Source organism: Macrobrachium rosenbergii, chromosome 44 (assembly GCF_040412425.1).
Source record: "Macrobrachium rosenbergii isolate ZJJX-2024 chromosome 44, ASM4041242v1, whole genome shotgun sequence".
In the NCBI taxonomy this organism is placed as follows: domain Eukaryota; kingdom Metazoa; phylum Arthropoda; class Malacostraca; order Decapoda; family Palaemonidae; genus Macrobrachium; species Macrobrachium rosenbergii.
In genome coordinates this window covers 23,148,271-23,160,503 of record NC_089784.1, presented here as the reverse complement: position 1 = coordinate 23,160,503, position 12,233 = coordinate 23,148,271, and the positions used below count along the sequence as shown (strand labels likewise).

The window sequence follows — 12,233 nt, the reverse complement described above, 5'->3', positions numbered from 1 at the left end:
AGTTTAGGTAAAACCCATGAAATACGAGCGATTTTCTAGCAGTAACACCAATATGCCGTAAGATAATGGTGTGAAAATATTCTAGTAATTGCATCCACAAAAGGTCTCTAAAATTTTCAGTATAAAATTAATATATAATAATTTTGGTGCTATATTTTTTCTTTAAAAGACATTTTATTTTGTGTTTTTCAACTGAAGATGAAATAGTTTTTAGTTTTAGTGCTCTGTCTAAAATTTAGTTGCCATGGTAACAGCAAGGAGACAACCAACCAGAGTTCGAGTTACATGTGGTGTTGATAACCAGTTAAATCACATATATTTCCCGCCTAATCAAGACAGTACTTGGAGAGTCTTATGCATTGCTGTTTGAAAAAAATGGAATTCTTGTATTTTGAGCCTTTTTTAATATTTTTTTCTTTTTTACTAATTTTTTTTTGAGTATGTCGATCATTTGGACAAGAGAGACTCATGGTAATAATTTACAACACGATTAACGAAATTTAAGAGGCAATATATCGTATGGTTTTTTCTGTATTCTGCATCACAGCAATAATATTACCAGAGTATGTATATGATCAAGATTCTGTTAGACTTCAGTTAGCCTTTTCCTGAAGAATTTTACGTCACTGGAGAGAGAGAGAGAGAGAGAGAGAGAGAGAGAGAGAGAGAGAGAGAGAGAGAGAGAGAGGTAAAATTCATCGGGAAAAGTCTTAAGTGAAAGTCTAAAAAATCTTGATCAGACCCCAATATTATAACGTACTATTATTACTAACAGTAATTGGTGACGCAGTTACCGAATTACCCTCGCAAAATAGCACAGTTTCTCTTCCTGAATGAAAGTATAAAAAGTTGTAGATAAAAAATTAAAAGAGTATCATCACAGGGAAAAAACTGAAATAAATCTGAAAAACGTTTGCATTGAACATCCTTAAAGCGATGTCCAAAATCTATTGGAGGTTTTACGTTAAATTTAATTTTCTTATGATGCAAGTAGCGGCATTTCTTAACGGAGTTTTCAGTTGTTATACTATATATGTATATATATATATATATATATATATATATATATATATATATTTCTTATGATGCAATATATCTTCTTCTTCTTCTTTTGACGTGCTTTTTCCCATATATATATATATATATATATATATATATATATATATATATTATATATTACATACACATATATACATATATATAAATATATTTATATATATCTACATATATGTATATTTATTGTTAGTATATATATCTATATATATTTATATATATACATGTATATATTTTATATATATATATATGTATATATATACATATATAAAATATATAAATGCATATATATGTAAAATATATGCATGTATATGCATAAATATATATAATATATATATATATATATATATATATATATATATATATATATATATATATATATATATATATATATATATATATATATATATATATATACATTTATACATATATATAATGTATAAATGTATATATATATATATATATATATATATATATATATATATATATATATATATATATATATATATATATATATATATATATATATATATATATATATATATATAAAATACATACATGTATATGTATAAATATAAATAAATAAATAAAATATATATATATATATATATATATATATATATATATATATATATATGTGTGTGTGTGTGTGTGTGTGTGTGTGTGTGTACAGTATATGGTATAACTGTGACTGAAACACCGATAAGAAATGACATTACTTGCATCATAAGAAAATTGAATTTAACATAAAATCTCTAATGCATCTTAGACATCATTTTCAGGATGTTGGATGCAAACAAAACATGGCACCTCAGAATAATCCTGCAATAAACGTTTTTCAGATTTCTTTCCATTTTTTCCCCTGAGATGATACTTTTTTAATTTTTTATCTATAAGTTTTTATGCTTTCATTCAGCAAGAGAAACGGCTATTTTGCGAAATAATTCAGTAACTGGGCACCAATTACTGTTAAGTTTCAAGAGTCAAAAAAAGCAATTTCTAAAAATGGGGGCTCAAATTTAGGGAGTTTCAATTTCTTCCAGACAGCAATGCATGAAGTGAGATCTCACTATTTACTGTCATTTTAGGCGGGAAATGTTTCAATTGGTGGATCCAAATTTCTACATCTCTAAATTTGATTTTTTTGTCTTATAGTTGTTACCATGACAACCACTGTATACAAACTACAGTGGAATTTTTTTTCAAGCGAAATACTATTTTATTTTTAGCGCAAATCATTGAATAAATTTCTTTTTAAGCATAGATGAAGCATTCATATATATTTATTCCATTTACGATATCAAGAGATTTTGAGACCTTTCGTGATTTCATTCATTAAAACCTTTGTTCACCGAGTCATTTCTAATGTTTTGGCTACACTGCTAAAAGTCGTCTGCAGTTCTTCCGTATTACCACAAGTTATGGAAACATTAGCTCTTCTTGTTAACAAACTTTCCTTTCATGAACTTAGTATTTGTACGAAGTCATTATTATAGTAAGCAATGTCATGCTGGCTTAATTTCAGGTTGCGATTATGGCTAAATATACCAGGTCATGCTGCCTCTTAATATTGACTCTTGTCGTGGTTGGTAATTCAAAGAACAAGAGGCATTTTACCAAGCTTCCGAAACAGTTGCCAAATGCCACTATATTGCAACTTTTTTCTGAAATTATTTACGTAATTTATACATCCACAAATTAATTATGAAAACAGTGAAATAGCTTATAATTTTAAAATTATTAGGGGGACCAGTAAATCTCTGTGCATAAATAGAAAGGCATTAACGTTCGTTTGTCAACAAGCGAGACGTCAATGATTTTTTAGCATTATCGCCAATACGATAAAAATAAACCGTTGAGGAAATAATTTAGTGTTGACCTTCACGAAACGTCTCCGATTTTTACATATGAAATTGTCATTTACTTGATTTGGGTTTTTATCTTTGTTTGAAAGAGATTTTATTCTGCATTTTTCATTCAGAAATTAAATAGCTTTTAGTTTTAGTGCACTGTGTAAACATTAGGTTGCCATGGTAAGACATATGAGACAACCAATCAGAATTAGTTACTTATGTTGTTGGCAGCCAATTAAAACACATTATATATATTGCGCCGAAACTAGATGATACTTGGAGAGTTTATCTTACTTATTTGTTGCTGTTTGGAAAAAATGGAATCGTCGAATTTTGGGGGTGTTTTACTTTTTTATCAATTTTCTTGGGCTTATGTCGATCATTTGAACTATAGAGGCTCATTAACAGTAATTTGCAACATGATCAACAAAATTTAAGAGCCAATGTGTAATATGGTCTTTTCTTTATTCTGCAGGCAAACGTTTGCCCCACAAAGTACATATTTTGACCAAAAAGGTCATAGTTTGCTTCACAAAGTTCCTATTTTGACCAAAATGTCCTAGTCTTACCAAAAAAGGTCCTAGTTTGCCCCTCAAATTTCCTAATTTGACCAAAAAGGTCCTAGCTTTACCAAAAAAGTCCTAGTTTTACTAAAGAGGTCCTAGTTTGCCTCACAAAGTTCTTATTTTGACCAAATTGTCCTAGTCTTACCAAAAAGGTCCTAGTTTTACCAAAAAGGTCCTCGTTCACCCCACAAAGTTCCTATTTTACCAAAAAGTTCATAATCTTACAAAAAGGTCCTAGTTTGCCCCACAAAGTTTCTATTTTGACCAAAAAGGTCCTAGTTTGCCCCCACAAAACTAAGCTAGTATTTTGACCAAAAAGGTTCTGATCTTACCAAAAACGTTCTAGTTTTCCCCACAGTTTCTATTTAGACCAAAAAGTCCTCCTCTTACCAAAAAAGTCCTAGTTTGCCCCACAAAGTTAGTATTTTGACCAAAAAGGTCCTATTCTTACCAAAAAGGCCCTAGTTTACCCCACAAAGTTCCTGTCTCACCAAAAAGGTCTTAGTTTGCCCCACAAAGTTCCTGTTTTGACCAAAAAAAGTTCTAGTCTGCCCCACAAAGTTCCTATTTTGACCAAAAAGGTCTTAGTTTACCCCACAAAGTTAGTATTTTGACCAAAAAGGTCTTAGTTTGCCACCCACAAAGTTTCTGTCTTACCAAAAAGGTCCTATTTTGCTCCACAAAGTTCCTATTTTGACCAAAAAAGTCCTTGTTTGCCCCACAAAGTTCCTATTTTGACCAAAATGGTCCTAGTGTTACCAAAAAGGTCCTAGTTTGCCCCACAAAGTTCCTATTTTGACCAAAAATTCACGAAACGTCTCTGATTTTTTAAATATAAAATTGGCATTTATTTAATTCAAGGTTATATATGCGTTTAAAAGAGATTTTATTCTGTATTTTTCATTCAGAAATTAAATAGTTTTTAGTTTCAGTGCTCTGTGCCAACATTAGGTTGCCATGGTAACACCCATGAAACAACCAATCAGGATTAGAGTTACTGATGTTGTTGGCAGCCAGTTAAAACACATTATATAATTCCTGCCTAAAGTAGATGGTACTTGGAGAGTTACTCTTACTTATACGTTGCTGTTTGGAAAAAATGGAACAGCTGAATTTTGAGGGTGTCGATCATTTGAAAATTCACGAAATTAAATAGGCAGTGTGCAATGTGGTCTTTCCTGATCAACTGGTTGCCAGTAGGCTGCATTTTCCTCAGTTTTAAAGAAAAGTCCATTTAATCCCCCCAAAAACACTCAAGGTTATATATAGCCTACCATTCGGGCCTTTTTGGGCCCCCTGCAATATGGCGGATTGCAGTCAGTTGTCCAATGTGGCTATTTTCCATGCATAGTGATCAATTGCCTGTCGATAGGCTGCATTTTTCTCAGACTTAAGGAAAAGTCTGTTTGACCCCCAAAAAACACCCCAGGCATTCAGGTCTTTTTAGGTCAACCCTGCAATATGGCCGGATTGCAATTAATTGCCCAAATGTGGCCATTTTCCATGCACAGTGATCAATTTGTTTCCAATAGGCTGCATTTTTCTCGGTTTTAAGGAAAAATCCGTTTGACCCCGAAGAACACCCCAGGCTATGTAGCCTTACTATTCGGGAATTTTTCACCACCCTCCAATATGGCAGGATTGAGGAAGTTTTCCATGCATAGTGATCAATTGCTTACCAATAAGCTGCATTTCTCTTAGATTGATGGAAAAGTCTGTTAGACACCCAAAAACACCCTAGCCTTACCATTCGGGAATTTTTTGCTGCCCTACAATCAATTCTCTCTCTCTCTCTCTCTCTCTCTCTCTCTCTCTCTCTCTCTCTCTCTCTCTCTCTCTCTCTCTCTCTCTCTCTCTCTCTCTCAGTTGCATAAAGACTTCAGATTTGAGTTAGACATTGGAAGTCTGAATAATAATAATAATTATATTTTAGAAAAATAATAATAACAAATAAATAAAAAATAAATATTGATAAATGAATAAAGAAATAATTAATAATGATAATAATTTATTATTATTATCACTATCATTAATAATAATAATAATAATAATAATAATAATAATAATAATAATAATAATAATAATAATAATAATAATAATGATAACAAACGTTACAAATTATAGAATATATAAAATTTCTCTCAATTTAAAAATTCACTCAACAGGTGGCACTATAGTCAATACTCTATAATAAACAATCTCTAGAGTCCTTAGAAAACAGTTTTCCAAGATGGCAGAACAAGGAAGACATTCAGGAAAGTTATTAAAGAAAATACCTGACATTTATTTATATTTTCTAGTTAAATAATTAATTGTGTGTTAATTACATTATGTGTTAATTACATTATGAAGTGTTGGTGAATGTAATTTTAAAGTGAGTGAAGGTTAATTATGTTAAATTATGATGTGATTTAAGGTGGAATTATGTGGGGTAAAGTGAGTGTTATAAACTAAGTGAATTTGGGCCTTAAATGTGGTTAGTTATTGGTCCAATATTTATGCTATTAACCCGGGTTAATGTTATCAACTAATGGCGAGTGGAGGTTAATTGTTAAAGTATACTGAAATTAACATGACATTGTTAGGTGGAACTGGTATTAACTGCATGAATTTAGGCATAAATTAGAAATGATTATATGTTGGTCCAATATTAATGTTTTCAACCAAAGTTAATGTTATTAACTAAAGGTGAGTGAAGATTAATTGTTAAATTATATTGAAATTAACATGGAATTATGTGGGGCAAAGTTAATGTTAACTAAATGAATTTGGGCCTTAAGTGTGGGTATTTATTGATTCAATGATAATGTTATTAACCAATTTAGCAACTAAAGGTGAGTGAAGGTTAGATATGTTAGATTATGTTGAAGTTAATGTGGAATTATGTTAGGTAAAGTTAATGTAATTAACGGAATGAATTTAGCCCTTAAATAAGTGTGGCTATTTATTGATCCAATATTAATTTTATTGACCAAAGTTAATGTTATTAACTAAAGGTGAGTGAAGGTTATGTTAGAGTGTTGAAATTGTGGACTTGAGTGGGGTAAAGTTAATGCTATTAACTAAATGAATTTAGGTCTTAAATGGACCAATAATAATATTATTAACCAAAGTTATTGTTAACTGAATGAATTTAGGCCTTAAATAAGTGTATTTATTGATCCAGGATTATGTTATTAACCAAAGTTGTCATTAACTGAATGAAGTTAGGCCTTGAACATCAGTTAGGTTATTTATTGGTCCAGTATTAATGTTGTTAACTGAATTAATTTAAGCCTTAAGTGTGGATAGGTACTGGTCCGACATTAATGTTATTAACTGAATGAATTTGGGCCATAAGTGTAGTTATTTATTGGTCTGATATTAATGTTCTTAACTGGATGAATTAGGCCTTAAGTGTGGTTATTTATTGGTCCAAAATTAGTGTAATTAACCAAAGTAACTCTTGGTAGTCTTGTGCTAAATTAGAGGTATATTAATAATAATGTGTTAGGCTAGAATAAAGCTAGTTGTCATAGGTGTCAGGTTAATTATGGTATTAACCACAGGAAAAATGCATTTTCACGGTAACGTTGTCTAACTTTGACTAACTTAACCTTGTGTTACTAACACATCCTTAGTGTTGCATAGCCTTACTTAAGGTGTTAATAATACATCCTTAGTCTTAAGTAGCCTAACTTAAGGTGTTAATAATACACCCTTAGTCCTACATAGCCTTAGGTATCCTAATATAGCCTAACCTATCTTTACTACCGCTAGGTGCCTAATTTACCATAACCAGCCTAACTCAACATCAGGTGGCTAAGTTAACCCAAAATTGACTTAGCCTAACCCCAGGAGAATTGGGTAGCCTGATGTAACCTATCCTAGCTTCACCTAGCATAACCTCAGGTGTCCTAATAAAGCCTAACCTTTCAAATCTCCTTCAATTCACCTAACTCATCAATCAGGTGACTATTTTAACCCAGAATTGACTTTGCCTAACCCAAGGTGACATGGGTAACCTGACGTAACCTATCCTAATCTAATCACAGCTGAATGATATCGCGTAACCTAAATTAATCACTGGTAAATATTAATAGGGGAAGTCCTTCACCAGAAATATATTATATAGGAAGTCCTTCATTGGTGACATATAGGGAAATCGTTCACTGTTAATATATATGGGAAATCGTTCACTGTTAATATATATGGAAGTCCTTTACTGGTAATATATCAGTAGGTAAGTCCTTCACTGGTAATATAAAGGTAGTCCTTCACTGGTAATATATTATAAATGTAGTCCTTCACTGGTAATATATTATAAAGGTAGTCCTTCACTGGTAATATATTATGAATGTAGTCCTTCACTGGTAATATATTGTAAAGGTAGTCCTTCACTGGTAATATATTATATAGGGAAGTCCTTCATTGATAATATATAGGGGAGTCTTTTACTGGTAATGTATTAATTGGGGAAGTCCTTTACTGGTAATGTATTATTAGGGTAAGCCCTTCACTGGTAATATATAGGAACGCCTTCAATGGTAATATAATAACATTGGAAGCCCTTCGCTGATAATATATAGGGAAGTCCTTCACTGGTAATATATTAAATAGGGAAGTCCTTCACTGGTAATATATTACATAGGTAAGTCCTTCACTGGTAATATATTACATAGGTAAGCCCTTCGCTGGTAATATATTATATAGGGAAGTCTTTTACTGGTAATATAGTATATAGGGAAGTCCTTCACTAGTAATAATGTATTACAATAGAGAAGTCCTTCACTGGTAATGTATTACAATAGAGAAGTCCTTCACTGGTAGTGTATTACAATAGGGAAGTCCTTCACTGGTAATATATTACAATAGGGAAGTCCTCCACTGGTAATATATCGATAGGGTAAGTCCTTCATTGGTAATATATTAATAGGGTAAGTCCTTCACTGGTAATATATTAATAGGGGAAGTCCTTCACTGGTAATATATTATATAGGGAGTCCTTTACTGGAGATGATTAATGAAGAACTGCACGTGTCAAAATTGAAGAAATTACGGAATGAAAGTAGGGAGGAAATTGAAAATTCTCTCTCTCTCTCTCTCTCTCTCTCTCTCTCTCTCTCTCTCTCTCTCTCTCTCTCTCTCTCTCTCTCTCTCTCTCTCTCTCTCTCTCTGTTCCCTGACAGTGTTTTAAGATTTCGACCAAATGATCTGCTCAAATAATCCCAAAATCAGCAAGCTAATCTGATTAGGCTTTGTTCCACAAACAATTTTTTTCATCATAATACTGCATGAATATTGTACCACACCGCATAAAAATTGTACCATACTGTATGAATAATTTACCGTTCATATATTACGAAGGCAATACATTTTACGTGGACTGCACAGTGATTTTGCAATAATCTGATAGTTTTATTTCACTGCCAAAACTGCAACCCTAATATAATCTCTTAATCTTTTAGTAAGATATTAGTCAATTTTGTAGATTCGAAAAAGGCTGTGTCATATTTCCCATACTCAAAAAGGCACCTCTCTCTCTCTCTCTCTCTCTCTCTCTCTCTTCTCTCTCTCTCTCTCTCTCTCTCATTCATCATCTACATTCTCTCTCTCTCGCTCTCACTTTCTCGTCATATTTCCGATACTCAAAAGGCACTCTCTCTCTCTCTCTCTCTCTCTCTCTCTCTCTCTGTATATCTGTGGCAGCATTCTCTCTCTCTCTCTCTCTCTCTCTCTCTCTCTCTCTCTCTCTCTCTCTCTCTCTCTCTCTCTCTCCCCATATACATATTGCCAAATATTAATTTGTTCCCAGGTAGTGTTTTGAGATTTTAACCAAATAATTCTCTCTCTCTCTCTCTCATATACATATTGCCAAATATTAATTTGTTCCCAGGTAGTGTTTTGAGATTTTAACAAAATAATTCTCTCTCTCTCTTGCATATATTTGCCGAATATTAATTTGTTCCCTGATAATGTTGTTGATTTCGACCAAATAATTCTCTCTGTTATTTTTACCAAATATTAATTTGTTCCCAGGTAGTGTTTTGAGATTTTAACCAAATAATTCTCTCTCTCTCTCTCTCTCTCTCTCTCTCTCTCTCTCTCTCTCTCTCTCTCTCTCTCTCTCTCTCTCTCTCTCTCTTATTTTTACCAAATATTAATTTGTTCCCAGGTAGTGTTTTGAGATTTTAACCAAATTATTCTCTCTCTCTCTCTCTCTCTCTTCCCTGATAATGTTTTGAGCTTCCGACCAAATAATCTGCTGAAATAATCCAAAAATCAGCAAGCTAATCTGACTGGGCTTTGTTCCACACACAGTTCTTCCACCACAATATTGTATGAATATTGTACAACACTGTGTAAAAATTGAACCATACTGGATAAATAATGTACCGTTCATATATTACGAATCAAATACTTTACGTGTATTGCACAGTGATTTTGCAATAATCTGATAAAGGTCACTGCTAAAATTGCAAAACTAATATATTCTCATGATCTTTTAGTAAGCTGTTAGTCATATATTTTGTAAATTCACAAAAGGCTATGTCATATTTCTTATACTCAAAAAAAAAAAAAAAAAAAAAGGAAAAGGGTCATCAGATATTACATTTATCTATATACTAAAAGGCCCGTATGCTATATTCTCTATATTGAAAAGGCATGTGTTATACTAATATATTTAATAAAGGCCAGTATATTACATTATTTTCAATGCTCAAAAAGGCACGTCTGATATATTTTTCTATATACGAAATGGCCTGTATGCTATATTTTCTGTATTGAAAAGGCGTGTGCCATATTATTTATCATATTTAATAAAGGCCTGCGTACTACAGTATATTTTCTGTACTCAAAAAGGCACGTCTGATATATATAATTTTCTATATTAAAAAATGTCTCAAATTATTTTGTGTATTCAAAGAGGCCTGACATGTTTTATACATTCTAAAAGGCACAATGGCCTGCCTTTATATTATGTTCTATATTCTAAAAGGCATGGCTGTTAATTTTTATATATTCAAAAAGGCCTGTTATGTTTTTAAATATAGAAGTCCTGTATGTTATTAAATATGTTTAAAACGCCTGTCCTGTTAAGTTCTATATTCTGACAGGCATGGCTGTTAATTTTTCTATATTCAAAAAGGCCTGTCTGTCATTTTAATATATTTAAAAAGTTCTGTATGTTATATATGTTAAAAACGCCTGTCTTGTTAACTTCTATATTCTGACAGGCATGGCTGTTCATTTTTCTCTATTCAAAAAGGCCTGTCTGTCATATTTTATATATTAAAAAGGCTATTAACAGGACAGGCTTGTCCTGTTATGTTCTTTATTCTGAAAGGCATGGCTGTTAATTTTTCTACATTAAAAAAGGCTGTAATTTTCTGTATTCATAAAAGGCCTTTCATAGTTTTGTTCAGAAGGCCTTTTACTAATGTATATAAACAAGGCAGTAATTTTGAAATGCTCTAGGTGAAACAATTTTTGTCAATTTCTATATTGGAAAAAGGTTTTTCTGTCGTATATTTTCCATAAAAAGGACATTCATAGTTTTGGTTAGAAGGCCTTTTACAAAGTCAAAGATAAAATTATTAATTTTGGAATATTTTATTGATAAACAGTACACAATTTTGGCATGCTTTTACTGAGAAGCATGACAATTCTTACAATTTACTTTGTTTTTCAGGTCAGAAGCTCATGTTTTTCAGGTCAGAAGCTCAAGATATCTAAGCAAATGGATCAGATATGGCAATAATGCCTCAAGAACTCTCTGGACCAGGCCTGGGCAGAAGTGATGCCCTCTCTAATAGAGTTTATTAGTGGCCACGTCATTCCACTGGCCTGGCTACTTTTAAGACATTGGGACCACTGGCCTGGCTACTTTTAAGACATTGGGACCACTGGCCTGTCTGCTCCTAGGACATATGGACTGAATCTGAAAATCAAGGCAGTGTAGCAGCAAGGCAGGATAATTATGTACAGCTCACAGATACATTGTCCGGATCAAGCTTAACTTGGATGCAGCCAGGATGCGTATGTAGTCCAGGTAAATATATTTGCTTTATTGGCCAGGCCATTAGTTCTTAGTAATAGTGGTTTATGGAATTCATCACGTTCTGTATAACTGCTTAGTGTGCTTAAAATGATTTTGTCTGCATAATTTTCCAAATAGCACCAGCATTTCAGCTGCTAATTCGAATACTTTGCTATACTATTCAACTGCTAGCGTTTTGTTTTGAAAAATTAAGAAAAATGCACTATTCATCTGCTTTCGTTTTGAAAAATGCACTTTGAAAAATTAAGAAAAATGCACTATTCATCTGCTTTCGTTTTGAAAAATGCACTTTGAAAAGTTAAGAAAAATGCACTATTCAACTGCTGGCATTTTGTTTTGAAAAATTGGAAAGGAAAATGGTGGCTTTTTTTGAAAAATGGGCTTTTTTTTGAAAAATGCACTTTTTATCTGCTAGCATTTTGTTTTAAAAGTATTTTGCTTTTTTCTTTCAGATTCTCATTGCCGGAGAAGTGGCAGAGGAGAGCAAGGCACTGGTAAAGCCCGAGAAATATATATGGCTGTCTACCAACCCTGGTGGACAGCCTAACAACACCAATGTTGTACACCAAGAAACTCTACAACAATTAGTTCCTTCAGTACCAAGGAGTCTGCGTAACATTTAGTTTTCTGGATATATTCTTCAGTAGCAGTGTACCAGTGATTCCATACCTATTTACTTAGTGGATGTTCGCTACAGGAACTACAAGCGTCAGGATTTAT

The 12,233-nt window shown here is 32.3% G+C and overlaps 1 long non-coding RNA gene across 1 annotated transcript in view; it reads left to right on the top strand.

Annotated features, from left to right (window-relative positions):
* The window catches only part of LOC136829145 (uncharacterized), a 13,633-nt gene extending 1,537 nt beyond the window's left edge, over nucleotides 1-12,096 (top strand). The window contains exons 2-3 of the long non-coding RNA XR_010850320.1: nucleotides 11,167-11,504; nucleotides 11,966-12,096. This is a non-coding gene — a long non-coding RNA (uncharacterized lncRNA). The remainder of the gene's footprint in view (nucleotides 1-11,166; nucleotides 11,505-11,965) is intronic.
* The last annotated feature ends 137 nt before the right edge of the window (nucleotides 12,097-12,233 follow it).